This window comes from Macrobrachium nipponense, chromosome 22 (assembly GCF_015104395.2).
Source record: "Macrobrachium nipponense isolate FS-2020 chromosome 22, ASM1510439v2, whole genome shotgun sequence".
In the NCBI taxonomy this organism is placed as follows: Eukaryota; Metazoa; Arthropoda; class Malacostraca; order Decapoda; family Palaemonidae; genus Macrobrachium; species Macrobrachium nipponense.
The window spans coordinates 24,155,870-24,180,869 of record NC_087213.1 but is presented as its reverse complement, the minus strand read 5'-3'; the positions used below and the strand labels follow the sequence as shown (position 1 = coordinate 24,180,869).

The 25,000-nt window shown below is 38.1% G+C and overlaps 1 long non-coding RNA gene across 3 annotated transcripts in view; it reads right to left on the bottom strand.

The window, feature by feature from the left end:
- The window catches only part of LOC135198357 (uncharacterized), a 307,497-nt gene that overhangs the window by 259,770 nt on the left and 22,727 nt on the right, over positions 1-25,000 (bottom strand). For 2 of the 3 annotated variants that reach the window (XR_010310766.1, XR_010310764.1), the window contains exon 2: positions 20,806-20,870. The exons of the other annotated variant lie outside the window; for it this stretch is intronic. This is a non-coding gene — a long non-coding RNA (uncharacterized LOC135198357). The remainder of the gene's footprint in view (positions 1-20,805; positions 20,871-25,000) is intronic. 3 annotated transcript variants of the gene reach the window in all.

The following is a 25,000-nucleotide window of genomic DNA, read 5'->3' as shown; positions in this document are numbered from 1 at the left end:
GCTACTGCTCTCACTTCGTGTGCCTTAACCTTAAGGATGCCGAAATTTTCTTCTTGGCATAACATATGAGATTCTTTAATAGTTCCCTAAGGAAAAAGGAAAACCATAGCATTTTTGGTCATTGCTCTGCTAGGGTCCTTCACAGAGCACCACAGTGATTCTGAAGTTCCTCTAATCTTACTGGTTTTATCCAAATAATAGCGCAATGCCCTTACTGGACAAAGAACTATCATCTTGTTCCTGTCCTACTAGATCTGAAAGACCCATCATTTATTTCAAACGACCTTGGCCATGGATGAGCTGGATTCTCGTTCTTGGCCAAGAACCCCTCTTGAAAAGAGCAAACCGCTTTGGTCATGTTCCAACCAATATGTTTGCTAATTGCTTGCAGCTCACTCACCCTTTTCGCTGTGGCCAATTGCCACTAAAAAGATGGTCTTTTTTGTGATATCTCTCAACGAACGCTTGATCCATCGGTTCAAACTTACTAGTTCCTAAAAATTCAGGACCACATGATGATTCCAGGAAGGCGCTCTGTATTGGGGCTTCCTTCCTTGTTGCAAAGGACCTTATGAGGTCTCTCAGATCTAGATTATTGTAATATCTAGACCTCTATGTCTAAAATACAGAAGCCAACATACTCCGATACCCTTTAATCGTCTGAGTTGACAATTTTTTCTTTCCTTCTTTAAGTATAAAAGGAAGTCGGCAATTTGGGGCACAGAGGTACTGGATGAAGAAATCTTCCGACTCTGCCACCACTTGCGAAAGATTCCCCACTTCGCCCCTGGTACAACTTAATAGTAGAGGCTCTTCTAGCTCCGGCCACCGCTCTGGGCCGCCTCTCTAGAAAACCCCCTCGCTCTGACAAGTCTTTCGATAGTTCTGAACGCAGTCAGACCCAGAGCGAGGGTGTTCTTGTGGTACCTGTTGAAGTGAGGCTGTTTGAGTAGATCTACTCTTGCTGGGAAGTGTCCTTGGTACATCTATTGTCCATTCCAGTACCTTCTGTGAAACCAATCTCGGGTCGGCCAGTATGAGCTATGAGAGTCATTCTTGTCCCTTGACTCTCCCTGAACAATTTCTTCAAAAACCTTCCCTAATATCTTGAACGGGGGAAAGGCGTAGACGTCTAGCCCCGTCCAATCTAGAAGAAAAGCGTTCTACTGCGACTGCTTGGACGGTCTGGGATGGAGAGCAATACGTCGTTAATCTCTCGTCATTGCTGTCGCAAACAAGTCTACTACTGGGCGACCCCATAATTTCCACAGACTCTGGCATACTTCTAAATGAAGCGTCCATTCTGTTGATAGAAGTTGACCTTCCCTGCTCAACAGGCCCGCTCTCACATTCTTCTCCCCTTGAATGAATCTGGTGAGAAGGGTTACGTTTTCCTTCTCTGCCCAAAGAAGGATCTCCTCGCAACTTGCAAAGAGAGATTGAATGTGTCCCTCCTTGTTTGCGGATGTACGCCAGAGCTGTGGTATGTCCGCGTGACTTGTACCACCTTGTTGCGAATCACCGCGTTGAACTCCTTCAAGGCCAAGAAAATCGCCATCAGTTCCTTCCTGTTTATATGCCAAGACCGTTTCCTCCTTGCTCAACGACCCTGAAACTTCTTGAAGTCCGAGAGTCGCTCCCCAGCCTGCGTCCGAGGCGTCTGAGAACAAACTACATGGTCTGGGTTCTTTTGCTGGAGAGACGCTCCCTTTGCCTAACTTCCCCGGAGTTAGCCACACTTTAAACTCCTCTTTGATCTTGCGAGGAATTCGAAACAGGAAGGAATCTGGTTGCGATTTTCTTGGCCAGACTTGGTTCAAAAATATTTGTAGGGGTCTCATGTGAAGCCTTCCTAGAGAAACGAACCGTTCCAGGGACGAGAGTGTCCCCAGTAAGCTCAATCCACTCTCGTGCTTGAACATTGTTCTTTCTCTAGAAAGGCTTGCACTTCCGGATGCACAGATGCTTGTCTGTTGGGAGACGGAAAAGAAAACCGAAAGTCACTGAGGAGATCAGAATCCCCAACTAAAAACTAGCTCCTGACTGGGGTTCATATTCGACTTTTCTAAGTTCACCATCAACCCTAACTCTTTCGTTAATGTTAACGTCATTTCTAAGTCCTCCAGACATTGCTTTCTTGATTGGGCTCTTATGAGCCAATCGTCCAGGTTATAGAGACACTCTTATTCCTAGAATGTGTAGCCACTTCGCCACGCTCGCCATCACTCTTGTAAAAACTTGTGGGGCTGTGCACAGTCCAAAACAGAGGGCTTTGAACTGAAAACCCTGTTCTGGGATCACAATCTCAGGTACTTCCTGGATCTTGCATGAATTGGGATATGAAAATATGCGTCTTGAAGGTCCAGGGTGACCAATCCAGTCCCCTGGACGTACGCTGCCAGTACTGAATCGGTCGTCTCCATCGTAAATTTTGTTTTCTCCACAAACAAATAAATTGAGTTGACTTACGTCCAGTACTGGTCTCCATCCCCCCGAGGATTTTGCTACTAAAAACAGCCGGTTGTAAAATCCCGGAGATAAGTGATCCAGAACAGGTTCTATTGCTCCTTTCTTGAGCATAGAAAGAACTTGTTCTGTAGTGCTTCTTGTTCCCTGGATCGCTGTAGTGAGCTCCCAGCTCTTTTGGCGATGTCGCAAGAGGAGGTCTCTTTAGAAAAGGGATCTTGTAACCTTCTTTGGCCACCTTGACTACCCAAGGATCTGCTCCCTTTTCTTGCCAAATCTCCCAAAACTTCTGGAGTCTGGCACCTACTGATGTCTGAAGGACTTGCTGTTCATTGTTTAGTACTGGGTTTCGAACCCCTCTTTGGACGGAGCTCTTCTTGCTACTGAAGGCCGGACGAGAAAAGGACTGCCCCGAAACGGGGGCTGACTAGCTTGCCTTGATTCCATTAGGGGTCTTCTTAACTACCTTGTTGGGTAAAAATTTCCTTACCGAGGAAGTTAACAGATCCTGCGTCGCCTTCTGAGTTAGGGAAAGCGAAATATCCTTGATAATATCCGCAGGAAACAATTGCTCCGAAAGTGGGGAAAAAAGCAATTCGGATTTCTGGGCGTTAGAAACGCCCCTTAGCAGCAAAAGAGCATAAGAGTGACCTTTTCTTTTAAAACTCCTGCGGTGAAAAGAGATGCCAATTCATTCGCTCCATCCCTTAAGCTTTGTCCATGCAGGACATAATACTGCTTGGGAGTTGAGAAGCCGTTGCTTCATTATCTTCCACTGTTCGTCCCAGAGCTCCCAAGGACCAATCCAGAAAATTAAAAACCTCGAAGATCCGGAAAATCCCTTTCAACAGATGATCTAATTCTGATGGAGACCACCACACTTTGGCGAATTCAAGGCATGTCTGCGGGAACTGTCCACAATGTTGGAAAAATCCCCCTGGGAGGAGGCAGGCACTCCCAGGCCGAGATTTTCCCCTGTCGCATACCCAAAATTCCGGACTTCGATGCAATTTGGCAGGAGGGAAAGAGAACACAGTCTTGCCCGCTTCCCTCTTTTCCTTCAACCACGTATCAATTCTTTGAAGAGCCTTCTTAGCCGTAATCGAAAACTTCATCTTCAAAAACGAGGACTTCTTCGGAGTTTTATTCTTGGCGGAGAATTGAGAAGGGGTGATGTCGGAGCTGCAGGCTGAAAATCCCCTCCAAAAAGTGAAAGAAGGCAATTCGTCAATTCTTATAATCTGAAGAAGGTGCTTCACCTTCTTTTCTTCCTCAGATTCTAAGTCTTCTATTTCCTCTTCTGCCGAAGACACATCCTGTAAACCCAGGTCTTGCTGCAGAAAATCTTCTCCAAACCTCGCGTGAAGAAACCTGCTCCTGCCGCCTGCGTCCTGCGTCCTTCTGAGCTCCGAGGTTGCGTCCTGCGTCCTGTTCGGAAGCTTGCGTCCTGCGTCCTGCTCCGAAAACTTGCGTCCTGCTTCCTGTTCTCGTAACTTGCGTCCTGCGTCCTGCTCCCCGTAACTTGCGTCCTCCCCGAGACTCCGAAGCCTGACGAGAAGGAGGCCAACCATCATGCGTCCTCTTAGACGACTTGACTGGGAGAGATGCGTCCTTACGCCTTGTAGGAGGAAGTTCCGATGTTGCCCCACGATTTAACCAAATCGGCTAACCTTCCTTGCATCTCTTCAAGGAAGTTCCTAGTCTCTGCTTCCCTGGCGTGAAGTCTGAGCAAGCGGAGAACGAAGACGAGACGGATCATCAACACGAGAAACTCGATCTTGAGTTCTACGATAAGGGGAAGATATCGGAGAGACTGCTCCGTATTCAGAAGGAGAGCTCCTATCCGAGAACCGTCGTACACATGAGGTCTTGCGTCTTGTCTTGACTTAAAGGATCTCCTCCTTTTAATCGGAAACCACCTCTTCCTCATCACTAGAAGAGAAAATCTCGGGACTACTCCACCGTTCTTGCGGGTAACGCTCATCTTGAGAAGACGTAGGTCTATGCGTCCTCTTCAGAGGACGCGAAACTTCCGCATAACGTCCATACCTGCCTGACGCAGCACTATCTGTCGAGAAAGACACTTCCCAGTGTCGCCTTTTCTATGGCGCACTGCTGCAGCCTGGGACGCAACAGGACTGCCTGAAGGACGACTGATCGTAAGGGAACCCCTCTCGCCTCCCTTCGACTGTCGACATGCCTTCTCCCTTGGGTCTGGGAGCTTGGCAGAGGTCTAGGTCTAGGAGCACGAGTGAGACGATCAGCCGCCCCCCTCCACTACACTGACACTTTCAATCGTACCCACTTTGTCTGTAAGACGCTGAATCTGATCGCCCATTGACGCAAGGGCGGCAAACACTTTCACAATATTAGTATCCTCAGAAACAGCAGCGGGCCGCAGGAGAGACCTGAGGAGAAGGAGTTAACAACTTCTACTTGGGAAGAAGGGGGAGAAATAACAGAATTATTCAAGGCCTTACTAGAAGAACTGACCTCTCACTCCGAGACACCGATCTTCTTACTCTATCCTTTCAAGTCTCTCAACATATTTGGTGAAAGTCTTCCATTCTTTCTCATTTAAACGTTTCACACTCATTACATCTATTGTCCCAAGTACACAAAAACCTCTCTACACTTCTTACATACTGTGTGAGGGTCTACCGAAGCTTTCGGTAGTCTCACCTTACACCCTTCTTTCATACACACTCGAAATACTATACCAGAATCAGACATTATAATAACTTCCAATCGCGATTGCCAATCCAACTTTCCAATACGATACCAATAAACCATCCAAGTACAGCGAAAGTCAGCTAACGAGTTTCGAATTCTAGCAGGGAACCAACAACGATGTTGCCGGTTCAGTGGCAGAAAAAAATCTGACGAAAAATGGGAATGATTCCGAGCACCAGCGCCACGGAGCGGGGTTGGCGATCACCTGAAACTACCAGTGATCTAGCGGTTGCCGCGAGTTTTTTTTTTTTTGAATATTCTGCCAGTGCGAACAGGAGAAATATAGCTATATATATACCTGCCAGGTAAGTGTCATACATGAAAATATATATATATATATATATATAATAAATATATTATATTATATATAATACACACACATATATATATATATATATATATATATATATATATATATATATATATACATTACATATATATGTGTGTGTGCGTGTGTATCGTATGCATCTCTGCAAGTGACAGGTCTTAGAAAAAAGTGAAGTGCTTGATGGCAAGCGAAGGTTCTTGTTTACGTAAATCCACCCCTTCAGTGACAAGAGAGGCGGGTCGTAAAAATGTATATTAATATCCGAATCTATCCTTTCACCGAGTTAGTTCGATTCAGTAGATATTACCTAACATCTAACTTGACTTATTTTCCTTCTATTTGATATATGCTACTCTGGAGATACTTCCACAATAATAATAATATTATTATAGTAATACCTACATCATTATAATACATTATTACAATAATACCTACATTATTACAATATAACACCATAATAATAACAATAATAATACCTGCATCTTTAGTGCGTTAAGTCAGAAGCAGTCTAAGCTTTAATACCGATAAATAAACAAAATAATAATAAAAGCTGCCATACGGTTGTTATAAGCCTCTCTCTCTCTCTCTCATGATTTTACTTGTGAATTGTGAAGTAGCTTATCACAAGGCATTACGTAATATTACAAAAATTCAAATGAGAGAGAGATGAGAGTTTCAATCACATCTCTTCCTAATAACGGCTAATTGAGTTTCTTAATGGAATTCTCTCAAGTTAGTCACCAAGGTGGAGCGAGGGTCTAAAAAGAGGGCTTACAAAAGACACGGGAGATGCGTAGTGGTTGTCTTTAAAGCCAGAGCTTTAGACAGGACGATGGGGCATTTCTCAGCTTACAAACTATTAAAAAAATAAATGAATAACTAAAAAATTAAACAGTAAAACCTAACTGTTGTATCGATACATCCCATTAAGCGATTGCTTAAAGGATATGACCCCATTTTGATCATAGTGAAGTCTTTTTCTTTATTTACTTTTCCTTCGTGGAAGCTTAGCATTACTGTCGTCGCGCGCACGGGACTTCAAAAGGACGTTCTCAGGAAAGCGCTTTATCCTGTCAATTACGGACTCTCGGCGAAATTCAATTCGAGCATTCACTGAAAGGAGCAGAAGTTCGAAGTTGGCTTTGATGTCCCGTGAGATCGGGTTGTCGGACGGACATTTAATTGTGATTTCTGTCAGTAAGATCTACGATGTATACATTTCCCACTTAGTCTCTTATTCATTCCAAGAGGAATGTTCATTACTGTACAATTCTACAATTCCCCTAATTTTCCTCAGACATTTCTGGGAATATAATACGACTTTGAAACATATTAAAATTAATCTTATTCGCCTATTTAGCTCCCTCCTTCTGTAGTTATTCGAATAAGTTCCCTTCTGTAGTGATATATTCGAATAAGTTCCCTTCTGTAGTTAATCGAATAAGTTCCCTTCTGTAGTTAATCGAATAAGTTCCCTTCTGTAGCTATTCCAATGAGTTCCTTTCTGTAGCTATATATTCGAATCAGTTCCCTTCTGTAGTTAATCGAATAAGTTCCCTCCTGTAGTTGTATGTTCGGATAAGTTCCCTTCTGAAGTTAATCGAATAATTTCTCTACTGTAGTTATTCGGAGAAGTTCCGTGGTGACAGTGAGACAATAGGACTATCATTATTACTAAATGAGATCCTATAGTCAAGTCAAAACTGACGTCTGTACAGCATCATTCCCGTCGTTTAACATCAAATCACGACATAAACTAAGCCAACCATTCCGCCACAAATTGTCGAGCAGAAACGTATCCTGTTGGCAATAACGGGGTCATATGAACACATAAAAAGCTACGAGGAGGCTCGTCGGAATAATAATGGCAATATATCGTCGTTAAGGAGGGCATCTGTCGTTCTCCCCGTTCACTTTCGCCTTTATTTATTTTTCACCTCAAGAAGACAAACGAGGAACATATGGAAATTGGCTTCCGTCGAGGCACCCAGCTCCGTGTTGTCAGCTGCCTGTCGGATAGTATATTTAGACTTGACGAAAGCCCCGGGGAATACCTTGAGGAAATCGTTATTTTTTGTTTGTAAAAAAATTGTTTATAGTTGAGTTGAGTTTGAATAAAAAAAATTATGCCAAAGGCCAAGCACTGGGACCTATGAGGTCATTCAGCGCTGAAGTGGAAATTGAAAGTATAAAAGGTTTGAAAGGTGTAACAGGAGGAAAACCTCAAAGCATGAATCAATTGTTAGGAGAGGTTAGAGGAAAGTAAGATGAAATAAAGAGTATATGAAAGGAGGTACAGTAAAAGGAACGAAAGTGGTTACAGATAAGGGCCGAAGGCACGCTGCAAAGAACCTCAAGTAATGCCTACAGTGCACCGCATGAGGTCCACTGACGGAACTAACTGGTATATTTCCAAATGCCCTGATTATGTCTGCTTCCTCAGAAGAATATTTTCCAAGCGCGTGTATTTTGAGAAAATTAAAACTATCATTACACAAAATATTGCGGAAAGAGAATGTTAGCGACGAAACGACATAAATCATTTGGGAGTGGATTAGTAAGTTCATACACTGATCGATCACTGTAAGAAAGGAAAAAGCCTTCAAGGCAAACATACAATTAAACTTTAAAACCCTCTAAGTTTGGCAATGTCACAGAACACGTTAAAAGACATGTGGCGACAGACGTGTTTATGAAATTATTGCATGCTAATACTGACTTCCTTTAATTTTCGTTTATGAGATCAAAAATTTGAAAAAAAAAATCGAAATCAGAAGTATTGGGAAATTTGCGAAAGAAAAAAAAAAAACATCAGAGCACCTATATTCTAAGTATAATAATACAATGACATATTTTAGCTTTTGAGTTTCTTGGAGTTAAAAAAACCGAAGTTCAAAACGATTTCAACCACAAAGACGCAAAATAGACGTAAATATCCACGCTCCAATATCATCTCCAGAAGCAGCTTCTTTCAAGGAACGTGCAAATGAGTTTCCCCCGATCTCGAATTCTACCGCAATTTTCCCTCTGTGATTACAGGAGGCGGCAAAGAAAATTAAACGAGTATCTCAGTAGAAATGCAGTTTCCAAACGGCTTTCTTATCTGTAAGTTAGTATCGGGTATCAGGGATTAAACGTAGGGAAACTTGAGACAGCAATATAGCAAAAATAATTGTATTTTATACGACCTTCAAAAAACTTACATTATTCTCTCTCTCTCTCTCTCTATCGATTCATTTGTTTGTCTTTCTCTCTAATGGTCTTCCCGTTACTGGTATGGTGGGTTATGATTATAGTCCAGATTTTCTCTCTCTCTCTCTCTGTTATGATTATAGTGCAGTTTCATTTGTCTTCTCTCTCTCTCTCTCTCTCTCTCTCTCTCTCTCTCTAAGTGGTCTTCCCGTTACTGGTATTGTAGTTTATGATTATAGTCCTGATTCATCTCTCTCTCTCTCTCTCTCTCTCTCTCTCTCTCTCTCTCTCTCTCTCTCAGTGGCCATCCCGTTACTGGTATGGTGGGCTATGATTATAGTCCAGATTCTCTCTCTCTCTCTCTCTCTCTCTCTCTCTCTCTCTCTCTCTCGTACCCAAATGAGTATTAGAGAATTAATTAAGTATATATGTGATGAAGAAATGTAATATCAGTAATGTCAATCTTCCACAGTATCAATATTTCCACAGTTTCAATATCTATCTAAAATTGAAAATTCTGAAACGATAATAATCGGTATTCAAGGACAACATGAGATACCACAGAGATACAGGGCGGGGCGGGGTGGGGGAGGAGTGGGTGGGGGAGGGAGTGTGGGAGGGGAAGGGTGGGGATGGGGGTGGGTGCTGGGGGTGGGGGAGGGAGTGAGCGAGTGTTCCATCGGAGCTGCATCATCATCATCATCAACGAGGACTTCGGGGACAAAATTAAAATCTTTGATCGTATCATATCATCCGAAGGGAATGACCTCCTCCCCCAGGAAACTGAATCCGACGACATACGCAAACTTAAGCTGCTTTCCAGCACAAAAGTGGCGGGGAAATCCGACCGAGTCAAGAGATTGGTTTCTTTCGTCATCTGAAATGAAAATAAGTATTCAAGTCATCAGACAATTTCTCACTTAGGAATGGGAATTTAACTTGGTATTAAAACTATAAAAAAAAAAGGTGAAGGAAAGTTTATATATACATGACTGTGTCATATATATATATTATATATATATATATATATATATATATATATATATATATATATATATATATATATATAATTTGTATACACACACACACACACACACACATATATATATATGTGTGTGTGTGTATGTATCATTTAGCTAGAGCGTTGGAATATTGCTGAAAGTCGAGACTGTAAAGTGATCCTCGGCAAGACAACAATCTTCCGACGAGTGTACAAATAGTTAATGGCAGTGCTTTAAGAAACGCTTAGTCAACGGCAGCGGTTAGAGAAACGCTTACTCGACGACATTACTGGCTGTGATTAGAGAAACGCTTAGTTTGACATCCCTGAAGCGTGAGAAGCCGTGATCGTTAATCTTAAATGGGTAAACCAACCGCGAAGCGTCAGCAATTGGATAGAGGGCAACTAGGAATGTCTACTCTACTGTATATAAGATGAATATACCTCTATGAAACAACTAGACTTTAGCAACAGCAAGATACGGGTACAGCCTAACATTTTCTCAACACTTTACACGGACTCCAGTAAATGGTAGAAAAAATATCACGGTTGGGTGGAATGGTGAGAAATCTGTGGGCCTACATGCGAACCAAATCACACGGACCGCAGCCACGCCACAAAACATGGCGAGCTCTTGGGCAGCCATGAATTTACGTAGAAATAATGCAAGTCAAGTCGGCCACAAACTGAAACAAGTCGCGGTGTCTGTCGCTACGTGAGGCTGGTATCACCCAAGAAACATACAAATGTGAGTGCGACTGCGTCTAGTGTTCAGTCGCCGAGCACAACTCATGGGGATCACATTCGCACTACAACCGTACTGCATCCTCTAGTCAACTAATTGTTCCTATTCGAGTTAAATGGCAATAGTTGAAGACTTTTGGAAGGGAGTTATTTATAGAAAGGATTCATAATGTGCCATGCCTCAAAAGGTGAATCTATCGGAATTCTCCCCAAAAAACATTCAGCCAGTAACCTCATCATAATGTTTCAACTCAAGCACCTGATGAAGATTGCATTTTGACAAGTATTTTCAACTCAAAATGTTTGCAATGGTTACTAATTAATAAATGATAACTGTAATTATGACTTTACTTATAGTGATTGCTAGACGTTCACCAGCGCATACTTTTTCTTATGGATGTTTCATTTCTTAGTACAACATTTCCCTAAATTCTTGCACATCTTAAAATAAAAAAATTTATCATCATGCATTCGCAACGACTGATATAGCAAGGGAAGCTGGCTCTCATTTCTGTTCTGTACAGTTGGGAAACCCAATGCAATCTCTTACAATGGCGCTGCTATGTCGCCGGAGTAGAAATCACAACAATAAGTGTTTCTTCTTCGAAATCCATTTTTGGTACGAGCTCGCCAAGTTGTGGACATGTGGATCATAAAAGCTTCCAAGCAAACTGGCTGGAGTAAGCGCATTGAAGCGTATTCAGGCTATACAATGGTTGCAAAAGATATATACAGAATAAAACCAACGGTTTGTCCGTGAGAGTTGGCCATTATATAATATATATGTTATCATAATGTGGGGGAAAATGTTATCCAACGCTCTCTCGTCGATATTTAACTGTTAGCTACATTGATTGATACAGAAATGTTCTCAGAGAGGAAAACGTTACAAGAGAATTACATGAGACAGAAGATCCCGTCGCCCATAAATGTGAATAAAGCAGGTGCTCGTTCACACCAATCATAGGTCCTAAAATTGGTTAATAGTGAATATATATAAAATAAATTCTTGCGTGGACATCCATAGAGTATATATAAGTCTAATGCTCTTACAACCACTCGCATTTAAGTCCATGTAATGGATGCCTTAACCACACAACCCGCCCCCCTCCCACCCGGCCCCGCCCTTCCAAAAACAACACCACAAAAATGCCACGCTCGGAACGTAATGAAAAAACATGAACAAAACTAATGCAAACTTACCAGCAAATAAAAAGTAACAGAAACCGATAAAAAAAAATAATAATAATTAAAAAAAAAAAACAGGAAAGCATCGCTCTCTCTCTCAAACATACCAAGACATAAATGACCAAAGTAAAACTGAATTCCTCTCACGATGTTCCGAAAAATAAAAAAAATGCCTCATAAAAAACCTCCATCTTCTCAAAACCTCATCTAGCTATCCAATGGCCCCAATCCTCCAGCCAGCATTTAATCCAGTTCAGACGCTGACATAAAAGTGTTTCGTAACCTTGGCCTTTGGAGAGTCGGACAAAGCTCACCAGACATCCTTTCAGGCAGAACCTAACCCATCACGATAAGAAGCATGTTTTTCAAATCGATACTCTTTTCTTTTTTTTCCGCTTATTTGAATACAGGTTTTGTTATATATATATATATATATATATATAATATATATATATATATATATATATAATCCTGGCCTAAAATAATAATAGGTAAGTTCTCTGATTTTCAGTGGAAGAGTTATAAACGATTCAATTCTGTTAGTCTATGCACGTCATTTATTATGAACCTTACTTACTGCAAATTATCTCTTAATTTACAATAGCGTAATATTATAAAAAATTTATTACTTGAAAACGTGAATTAATTCATTAAAGGTTTTTAATCGTATTTTAGTATTATGCAGGACCTATTTTAGTGTGCCAGGTGGTGTGTGCCACAATCCACAACTTCTGTGTCGCACCTTGAGATCGTTGTAGGACTAATTTGTAATGAACAAAATAAAACGTTCAAACACATTCGAAAGTTTAAATTCCTTTTTTGGATATGATGGACTCACGAAATGGGAATTACAACATCCGTGTTGAAAGGAGTTCACGGCTCCTTAATGACAGAAGCAGATTATTAAAGACCTGTCACTGACATAAGATAGGAGGTTTGTAATGTTGGCCAACGGCCTCTACGCCGTTTCTCTTAACTATGACAGATACCTAAATGACTCCAGGATGACTAATCGAAAAGGCTTTCTATTCGTCACGATTTATAATAATCATATCCGTCTACAATAGTCTTATTCAATCAAGTCCTCTAATAGCTTTGCTTCTCCCATTACAATGCCAAGCTTGGGAATGCTTATGTTCGTAAACCCTCTCGGTAGATTAGGTAGAGCAAAAACCGATACTGTAAACACTAGGCCGATGCTGCAAACACAAGTCATCGGTACTTACGGTATATGAAAGTGCACAGAACTTACCTTTCTTTTGTTATATATGATTTCTCTTCCCTTTGTCTGGTCTCTTCAAAATGTTCACTTAAAACTGCACTCTACAGCCTCATTCTCCAGTAAGCTTCTCTGCCACTTCACTCGTGGCAGCCGGTTTAACGTCTTGGTAAAACGTCTTTATAAATTTCACGTTGTACTAGATGCCACTTTGCTCCAAGGAAATTTTTCGTCATATTGACAATAGGTAAGAAAACAGGCTGCCTTCTGGACTCGGGAACATTTATCTAGACGTTTTAGCAATGCAGCAGTAAGGCCTATAATAGTATACCTCCTGTGGGGTGGTGACATTAACTTTTCGTGTTCATGAACTGCATGTGGTCTCGGATAAAGCTTTCTTCCATGCATGTCTTTCATCATATCGACAACAGGGAGGTTTTTGAACGGTATCCAAACACTCTAGCGCTACAATTGTCCTGTAGCACCCAATAGGCGTAAATAAAACATAAGTGAGGACGAAACGAACGTACGTTTACCACCACGACTGAAGGAACACTGGATATCGAGTAAGGAGACTGTGACGTCACCGGGTCATTAGTGCAGTGCTTCGACCTCTGTTCAGCTCATTTGTACAAATATAAAACGTAAGATTTTCTTAAAGTTACGCTAAGAACGAACTGATACCACCGTTCCTCCATGTGCTAGGTGTCCCGAGCTCTTATATGCACAAGGATCAACGCAGGACACAGGTCATTGGTCTGGTTAAACTAGGATATACTTACCTTTACAACACAAGACAAACATTCTCATTGGAGGTGAAGGTTGAATCTACGATACCATGCAAGGCCATCAATACGACTAAGCAGTCCCACACAAATACATACACACAAGTGTACACACACATAGGTACACATGTATATATATATGTGTGTGTTATATGTATTATACAGCTAGAGATAGAAATTTGCGAGTGCCTTTTTTTTTTACCTTTTGAGGAGGAGGGAGGGAGCTACAAGGGTAGTACTAGAGCCTTTCAGGTTATCAGCAGCTTTCCATTTTCTGAACCCTTTCACGATAGGCTAGTTTGGTAGGCGATCGACCAAACGGACTTTGCGATATAAAAGGTAATGAAAAAGAAATACAGATGCGTTTCATCTGAACCATCTCCAAATTTATAGCTTTTCTGGACCGTTAACGACCATTTGAGACATCATCGAAAGCTTACCACGCATATGCAGCGCCCATAAGGCAAATACCACTTTGTCCTTTCCTTCCTGAGATGAGACTTCAGTTATTATACAGGACATTCTGAAAAGTTGTGTTTTAAGAAGACCATTTTTATAATGAACCGAGACTTGTTACACGTGTAAGCAATTACGTACCGGTTTCTGTAATCAGTTTAAAGTCTTTCATTAGATTAGCTATGAAGGTTATTAAATGAATTATTTTTACGCTTTAAATTCTTCGGGGAATAGCATTTGACATTTTTCCCTAACGGTAGAAGTTACGTCCGGTAATTACCTTATTTTGTGCCCTCGTATGATATATAATGCATTTAGTACGAATATTAGTCTAGGAGTGAGTTTATTCGACTGAAAAGCAATAATTAAGACACGCGGTCAAATTCATTTAAAGCTACTTAATGCAAACGTTGTCATAAAGAAAATAAATCATAGAAGGTGATTAAGTTTAGGATAGTGCACTGTGGAAAAACCTTTTTTTAATAAACAAGGAAACCAAAGGATGAAACTATTAAAACATTTCAACAGAAATGACTTTGGATTCCCGAGGCGTGAAAATGACAAAGAAAAATTCAAAACGACCTGACCATTGCTAAAGAAGACAGAACAACACTCAACGGCGTTTGTTGATCGTGAGGAAAGGATCGCTCGCTCACTCAGAACGATCGTTTAATCTCTAGGCTTAGATATGTGGTCCCCGTAGGGGGGGTAGCTGCGCCGTGGTGTAGTAGCTATTTCTTAAGGTTCTTTGCAGCGTCCCTTCGGCCCCTAGTTGCAACCTCTTTTCATTACTTTTTACTGTACCTCCATTCGTATTCGCTTTCTTCCATTTTACTCTCCACCCTCACTTCACAGTGCAACTGCTTTGAGGTTTTCCTCCTGTTACACCTTACTTCTAGACCTACCCACTCTAAATTTCCTTTTCAGCGCTGAATGACCTCATAGGCCAGTGTTTGGCCTAAATTCTACTCTATTCTATTCTATCTTAGATATGTGGTGCAGCAGAAATAGTAGAAGGTAGCAAAACACTGCATATATATATATATATATATATATACTATATATATATATATATATATATATATATATATATATCATATATATATATATATATATATATATATATATACATATATATATATATATATATATATATCTATATATATATCTATGATATATATATATATATATATATATATATATATATATATATATATATAGATATAATATATATATATATATATATATATATATATATATATATATATATACATATATAGATATATATATATATACATATATATATATAATATATATATACATATATAGATAGTATATATATACATATATATATATATATACATATACATACATACATACATGCATACATATATATATATATATATATATATATATATATATATATATATCTGTATGAACAGCAAGCGTTAGCCACCGTCACGTTGGTCTATAGTCTGATGATTAAAGAGACGAGTTGAATGATAAATGAGGCGCACGTGAGGCTTATTAACCGCTGACCAGATTACGACGGAGTAATTACATGGCATTATGCCGAGCACAAATCCTCATATGAAAGCTCAGTCGTCATATCCTAATTATCACTACAAAAAAACTACAGTCATTCGCATTTATAGTATCACAGACGAGTAAATGACCTTCAGAGCCAAATTAATAAATGATTTTGGATTTATTATTTCCGCATTATAAAACAATAAATGCTAATGATAGAGATGATTCCTTAAAAGAGGCTTGTGAATGGAAAATTTTGAATGAACGTTTATTATTATGACGGAAGAGAGTTAGTGAAAAATTCATTATAAACTGCTTGAATTTGGATATTCGATGACAAGAACAGAAATAAACCCTACGGTCAACTAGCGTATTGTTTCATCAGCGAAACTTTTTGGAAGGAAATTATCCGTGTAAACACAAAGTAAAATTGGGGAGATGATACTACTTTGCATCACTCCATTTCTTGAATGTGTATATATATATATATATATATATATATATATATATATATATATATATATATATATGTGTGTGTGTGTGTGTGTGTGTGTGTGTGTGTGTGTGTGTTTGATTTTAAATCGCGAATAAATAAATGTTTTGATCATGTCTTGGTAATAAGACGAAAGTACTTAGGATCTCCAGTGTTTCAATTTTCCTTCGAGGCCGTAACTTTGTGTATGTATATATATATATATATATATATATATATATATATATATATATATATATATGTGGGTGTGTTGATCATCCTCCATTAATAGGAAGTTTATAATCTGTCATCTTCCATTTCTTAATTCACGCATGGCGGCATTATGAAATGAGATCACGAACTCCCGTCTAAATCAGAAAATGATTCTGGAGAACGCCTCTGGAATGAAAATCCTGGAATAGAGATATCGATCGCTCAGAACACCTTGCAAGGGGAAACGTTTTCGAGAACGTCTTCCTGAAAAACGTCTGTTTTCAATCCACCTTACAGTACATAACCCGATTCTGCAACGTCTCTTACGCTACACTTTCAGAAAAAAAAAAAATATAAAAAAAGAAATGGAAGAGAAGCTTTCCCTTTCTCCTGGGCTGACGTGTCTTAATTAAAACTTTGTCTCCTCCTGCCAACATAGCTTTTTTATCTCCTGTCTCAGTCTCCTGAGAGACTCTGCCTTTGTGTGGATGAAAGGAAAGAAAAAGTTCCTACCTATTGTATGGGGGGGTAAATAAATGTAGTTAGTCATTGAATTGCCGAGGGAGAACCTACTATTCGTTTTCCATCTTTCGTCTTTGGTTTTTATTCTTCATTTTTTATTTACCAGTTCTTGGTGTTGTGTTAGTGAACTAAGAGAAAGACTGGTGTAGACCCAAGTAAAGTAACTATTGTAATTAAAGACAGCTAAATCATGTTTCCATTTGAATATATTTCTCTGTATAGTGATATACGGCTTTCAGTGTACTGTGCACATGTACCCTTTAAGACCTAGGGATCGGAGTGGGCGTGTTTATTTCAACTGGGGGTAAATGTATGAATGAATTTTGTGATTTAGGATACAAAAGTGAAAAGAGGATGTAAATACAATGATTTAAAGGTAAAAGAGTTTTATGAACAGTGTATAATGCTGCATGAACCGTGGACTAAAAAGTTTTCATCTTCAGTAGTGGCCTATCCTATAGCGCTGCCAGACGCATGATTATGGTTAACTTTAACCTTCAATTAAATAAAAACTATTGAGGCTAGAGGGCTGCAACTTGGTATGTTTGACGATTGGAGGGTGGTTGATCAACCTACCAATTTCCAGCCCTCTAGCCTCAGTAGTTTTTAACACGCATATATATATATATATATATATATATATATATATAATATATATATATATATATATACCTATACGTATACGAATATTTATGTACACATATACATAAATATTTGGAGCGAAACATCTTTATCTCATTACAACTTTAATTTTAATAACCATGAATTTTCAATTAATGTATTTTCCGATGTCCATTAAAAAAACATTAATTGCTAAAGTAATCAACAAAGCATCTCTTCGCTTCTCCCTCTTTGGGCCCACCAAATTTCATCGTTCTTCATCGGAAATGGTAATTTTTTTATTTAAAAAAATCACCTTAAAAAGAAAAAAAACCCTTCGACATTCCCTCTCAGATGAAAACTGAAGAGTAGTAGGTACCGTCCGATATGAAAAGTCGTCGTTAATCTTACCTCAAATCATTTTTGTGCGGATTCCGAGGCCACTCACTTAAAAGCTTTGGATTAAACAACTGCAATTTATTTCGCTTTTTCCGTTAATCCGCTGCAGGAGTAAAAGATCGCTTGGAAAACAAAATTCTCTTCGGAAAATGTTGCAGAGGCTTTCAATCCTAATTCATTAAAGCAAATAAATTCTATTAATCCCCCCCCCACCCCCCCCCCAGTCTTTTAGAAACATGAGCAGCAGTAGCAGCAGGACAAACAAAAAATGTGGGAAATGCATCGAACGTTTTGGGAAAGAGTATGTACTAGTGATAAAAAAATGGAACTGAAAGTAGAAATAATCGTGAAATATATACGATGCGATATATGTGTTGCGACATTTCGTGATTATCTTTCTTGAAGTCAATGATTATTCTCGTGTGCTTCCTAGACTCAACAAAGCATGGAAGATGGAAAAAAATTTTGTTTGTCGTCACAGAATATTTTAGGCTCGACAGAGTATGGAAGATGAAAAAATTTTTTTTTTGTTGTAGTGCTTCTTATCATTTTTATAGTTTTCTGTCCGTCCGCAATTTTTTCTGTCCGCACTTTTTCAGTCCGCCCTCATATCTTAAATACTACCGAGGTTAGAAGGCTGCAATTTGCTATGTTGATCATCAACCATCCAATCATCAAACATACCAAATTGCAGCTCTCTAGACTCAGTACTTTTTCTTCTTTTAGTTAAGCCAGAAGTTACCTATGGTTGTGAATTTGGCATAGATATACGACAGGCCACTACTGGGCAGTTGTTAAAGTTTCACGGGCCGCGGATCATAGAGCATTATACCGGCGGCCTTAATACTTTTCTCTTGTTATGATTGTTCCTACAAACGTTTACCATGGTATTAATCACTTACGTAAAATAAACAATATGAAACAACAATAATCAAAACTACCAAAATTACATCAACATTTTTTCACCAGCACAAATATCATAGTCATGTGTAAAAAAAATAAATTAGTTTATTTATGACAACTAATTAGAGCTGCCTCTTTTTTATGACAGTTAATTAGATGTTATTTTTTTTATTTTTTTTTTTTTTGTCTAATCGGTAGCTTCCAGTAGTCATGGATTATGCGGTTGCTGGATTGGTCCAGTGGTCATGGAATATCTGGGAGATCATCTAGAACGACGGATTCCGGTAATAATGTCATGAATTACGTGGATATGCATATTAGTTGTCATGGATTATCGTTCAGCTTCAAGATTAATAAAGAAACGAATCTAATATAACTTTACAGAATTGAAGAATTACAGGTAAATTTGCTATTTTCCCATTTGGATGCAGAAGACCTTTCCACAGAAAACACACACACACATATATATAATATATATATATATATATATATTATATATATTTATTTATTATATATAAGTATTGTATTTATATTATATATATATATATATATATATATATATATATACTATCATAATAATATATATTATATATTATTATATATATCAATATATATCATATATATATATATGTATATATATATATATATATATATATACATAAATATATAATATAATTAATAATATAATTATAGAATATAATTATATAAGTCATATCACATTTCCGTGATTCATATACATATATCGAGCTACAATGTGCTTTAATATCTAATTCGCTCTACCTCGGAATTAATATATTTTTTTCATATATGCTTAACCGAAGGGGAATTTTTTTCTCGATAATAGACTTGCCTGGACCAGGGCACGAACCCATGGATCCTTTCGAATCCAGGAACGTCAGTGAAGCTTCACTGACGTTCCTGGATTAGAAAGGATCCATGGGTTCGCGCCCTGGTCCAGGCAAGTCTATTATCGAGAAAAAAATTCCCCTTCGGTTACGCATATATGAAAAAAATATATTAATTCCGAGGTAGAGCGAATTAGATATTAAAGCACATTGTAGCTCGATATATATATGTATATATATATTATATATTTATGCATATGTGTGTGTGCGTGAGTGTGAAAAATAATTCTGCATCCAAATGGGAAAATAACCATTATACGGTAATTCTTCAGTTCTGTAAACTTATGTTAGATTCGTTTCTTTATTAATCTTGAAGCTGACCGATAATCCATGACAACTCAAAATCCATGTCCACGTAATTCATATATATATATATATATATATATATATATATTATATATATATATTATATATATACATATATACATATATATACATACATATACATATATATATATATATATATATATATATATATAATACACACGTGTGTGTGTTTGCACCCAAAAAATAATCCACTCACATGTGAGGATAGCTTATCACTTGTTGCTTCTTTTCCAATAGTAAAAAAAAAAAAAAAAAAAAAAAAAAAAAAAAAAAAAAAAAAAAATTATTCCTTTAACTGTTTTGGGCACCCATTTGCTTGATGATGGACAGTTTAGATTAAGTCGGACTAACGCTAGCTATAGTAGATTCACGTCAACCGTGCTTCTGATGTCTAAGCCAGTTCCTTACGACTCTCCTGATTGGCTGTTGATAAGCCAATCACAGGACTGGAAACTCTAAGTCTCTCTCGAGAGTTCACATGGGTTGGATCTATGGTCCACCTTTCCTGAGGAATACTTTTGAAAGTGTATCCTTCAGGAGAAGTGGAACATACATCCTGCCTATGTGAACTCTCGAGAGAGAGACTAAGAGTTTACAGCCCTGTGATTGGCTTATCAACAGCCTAAGTTTTCCAGCCCTGTGATTGCCTTATCAACAGCCAATCAGGAGCGTCGTAAGGGACTGGCCTAGACATCAGATGCACGGTTAATGTGAATGTTACCGGCAAGGCCTAAAAAAGAATAAAGAGGATGCGCTGCTCACCTAAGGCAGCCCATAATTGTGACAAGGAACTAGAGAGAATAAAAAAGGACGCTTTGTTTACCTGTTGCTACCGATGGTACAGCTTAAGATGGCCTTATGCCAGCGCGGTCCCATGTTGCAATTTACCTGGAACATTTTCACAGGCGTTACAAATTATCCTATCAAGTTACGTACTAAAATTTGTAAGAACATTATCTCAGACGTTTTACAAAATATTCCATCAAATTACGTAGTAAAATATGCAAGAACATTTTCACAGGTGTTAGAAAATATTCTGTCAAGTTATGCACTAAAACTATATTAAAACATTTTCACAGGCGTAACAGAATATTCCATCAAGTTACGTACTAAAATATGTAAGAACATTGTCTCAGACGTTATAAAATATTCCATCAAGTTACGCACTAAAAATATGTAAGAACATTATCTCAGACGTTACAAAATATTCCATCAAGTTACGCACTAAAAATATGTAATGCAGAAAGGCAAAATTATTTTTTTCCTCTGAAAAACAAAATTAAATCTTACAATTCAGATAACAGAAAAAAACATGTAGTGCAGAAGTCAGAATCAAGGAACGGGATTGTTAGAATATATTCATATCTGTGTTCAAAATTTTAGGTGACACGAGGGCAACGCTTGGAAAGAACATGGCTTCAGACTCAAAAGGCATGAAGAAATCAAACTCTGACCTTTATTAAAGAAGACAAAACAATTCCGAAAAACCATTGCACTTCCTGGTGTTCTCGTCAGGCATAGAAAATGGTGTATAACACCAGGTAAAGAAAATGGTGTAGTATATCTGATTGGGTATGGTCAAAGAAAATGGTGTATATCTGATTGGGTATGGTCAAAGAAAATGGTGTATGTCTGATTTGATATGGTCACAGAAAATGGTGTATGTCTGATTGGGTACGGTCAAAGAAAATGGTGTATGTCTGATTGGGTACGGTCAAAGAAAATGGTGTATATCTGATTGGGTATGGTCACAGAAAAAAATACAGAATAACAACGGCTAGAGAAACACTATCTAATGTTTCAAAGATATAAAATTATCACGGGTCAGCACTTTGCTAAAGCAGTGAAAATAATAATCAACTCGTAACTAAAAAATTCTTGGGTAGATTATACATCACAAAAAATCATTATTAATCATTATCATAAAGCGACAAAAATGAATTAAATGACATTCATTGCAACCAAATGAATTACTGAATAAGTCTATGAACTCAAAAAAAGCGTTAATTTCTTGGCATTATCCAGCCACCACAAAACGATTCAACTAACATTCCTTACAACCTAATCAGCAGAAACTGAATCACAACCAAGTTATAATAAATTACGCTTGATTTACCTCGCCTAACCACCGCTGTAAATGTAATGAAATAAGAATTACAAAAAAATAAAATAAAAGATATGCATCATTATACAAAATAAATCTACCTCTAAACACACTTTAACCTTTATTCCTATTCAGAAATGTGCGCGGTGTGGGTAATTATCATTAGCAAAGCGTGCAGACACAGCTGAACGCCAAATTGAAAAATTAGGCGTGATCCGACCATCAGCTTACTCAGGACGCGTACAAGATTTTTCCCTCACGCGTAAGTTGTAAACACCATATTCCCGACTTGACGTGAAGTGGTCTTCGTAATTAATACTTATAATTAGTACTACTCACACTGACAACAAGGATCAAATAAAAAGGACACGAATTAAACACATTCATACATTCTTAGTTATAAGTGGAAACAAAATGATTGAACAGAAATTCAGAACATCAACTAAATTAAAACGTCCTAAAATCTACGGTCAAATGGTCTTTTTTTCACCAGCGAAAATTAAAATGAATACTCTATATTTTATTAGAAATAATTTTTCTGTACTGCTTAGCTTGAACATTATTTATCTTTTACATTTTTATTCTAATAACTAAATCATAAATATCCTACCCTAAAAGTCCTGTATGTTTAACTCAACATGAAACACCTTTTTCAGACCTTTTTAGGCTCTTCCATGGACCTTTCCTATCCCCCCCAACAAGAACAACAACAACAGCAAGAACAATAACCTGTGAAATCGAATACGAAATCGACAACTGAGTCTTTTTCTTTATCGTGGCAATGTGCTATAGCACATTCACATCAACCGTGCATCTGATGCCCAGGCCAGTCCCTTTTGACGCTCCTGATTGGCTGTTGATAAGCCAACCACAGGGTTGGAAACTCTCAGTCTCTCTCGAGAGTCACATAGGCAGGATGTATGTTCCACCTCTCCTTAGAAATACATCTTTCAAAAGTATCCCTCATGAGAGGTGGAACATACATACATCCTGCCTTTGTGTGAACTCTCGAGAGAGACCGAGAGTTTCCAGCCCTGTGATTGGCTTACCAACAGCCAATCAGGAGCGTCGTAAGGGAATGGCCTAGACATCAGATGCACAGTTGATGTGAATCTACTGTAGTTATTAAGACCGCAAAATTTATTGTGTAATGATAATTAAGAGCGCACAATGATCGATGCCGTATCGTACTAATGTATCAGGAACATTTGTTCATTTGATTCTGCAAATGTTATGCAATCAACAATTAATTAGGAGGTAATTAAATCAGCCGCAGAAAAATACCGGCTCTAAAATGTGTGCGAAACATTACAGCGAGCGATACATATCTTGCTAATGAGACGATGTACTGATACCCCCAAAACACTCCTTAATGAATTTATACTAATTTATGGCCCACGGCGCTGACCGATTACTTTTATCTTGTTGGATTATCGCTAATTATTTTATTGTTTACAGTGTGCTAGTGGCCCCAAAAATGCTTTGTAATTTCTTTTTGAAAACTGCTCGTTTCGCTCGGCATGATGCTTCGTTTAGCGCAAATATGAAAAGCGCTCATCTTGAATATGATTGGATAGCAATGAACATAGTCTGTTATTCTACGAGACATGGAAGGAATCCCGTACACATACACACACATTATATATATATATATATATATATAATATATATATATATATATATATATATATATATAATAACGAGCCCAAGCAAAAAATTTTGGGCAACCGATCACATATACAATTGCAAAAATCACAATGTACTGCCATTTCTTTACTGCGTCAAGTTGCTATTAACTCGAAATTCGAAAAGTGCAACAAGGCTATGAGTTTACAGCTTTTTTTGCGAGTGGAAGTGGAATTTTCCCTCAAATATTTTAAGATGCAGTATTTCAATTGCAATATTCTGCAATTGCTTTACAGTTCAACAAAGTCCGTTGCCAGAAATGCTAAATTTCTGCATCACCTTACTATTGAAATGCCATTTTATTGCATCTTACCTACAAACCGGGTATTTTGGTCTGGTAAACAAATATGGTTACCCAACTGCAATGTTTCTCAATTGACCTGAATTGCGGGATGTTGCAAGTGATGCAAAATTCGTCGAAACAACGAAGACTTGATGTTTATTCCCGGACAAAGTGTTCCTTTCCTTTGAATTGTATATGACGATGCGTTTTCGACACTCAAATTACGAATACGAATTCAAAAGCGCTATTTTTGACAATGTCATTGCAATACCGTCATGCTGCAGTTAATATAGAATTCGAACAAGGCGCTATCAGACATCCAGTTTACTCAGGGAGCGTGCTTCAAATCTATGCTCAAATGGAGCGTTGTATCACCAACGAAAATTAAAATAAATACGCTATATTAGAAATCATTTTTCTGTACTGTTAACATGCACATTATTTATTTTTCACATTTCCATTGCAATAATTAAATCATAAGTATCCTACCCTAAAATTCCTGTATCTTTAACTCAAAGCGAAACACCTTTTTCAGACATTTTTTAGGTCTGAAAAAGATGTTTCAAGTTGAGTTAAAGATACAGGAATTTTAGGGTAGGATATTTATGATTTAATTATTAAAATGTAAATGTGAAAAATAAATAATGTGCATAATTTTTTTTTAGCTTACTCGGGGAGAAAGCCTACATATTACTTTGTTGTTTTTGGTGTTGCTGATTATTGTTCTTATTGGGGTGTAGGAAAAGTCTATGGAAAAGCCTTTTTAGGCTTTTCCATAGACCTCCCCTAGCCCCTAACAACAAAAACAACAACAGCAGCAACAACAAAAACAACAAAGTAGTCTGTAGGCTTACTCCCCAAGTCAAGCTGAAATATCTCTCTCTCTCTCTCTCTCTCTCTCTCTCTCTCTCTCTCTCTCTCTCTCTCTCTCTCGGGTCATCCACA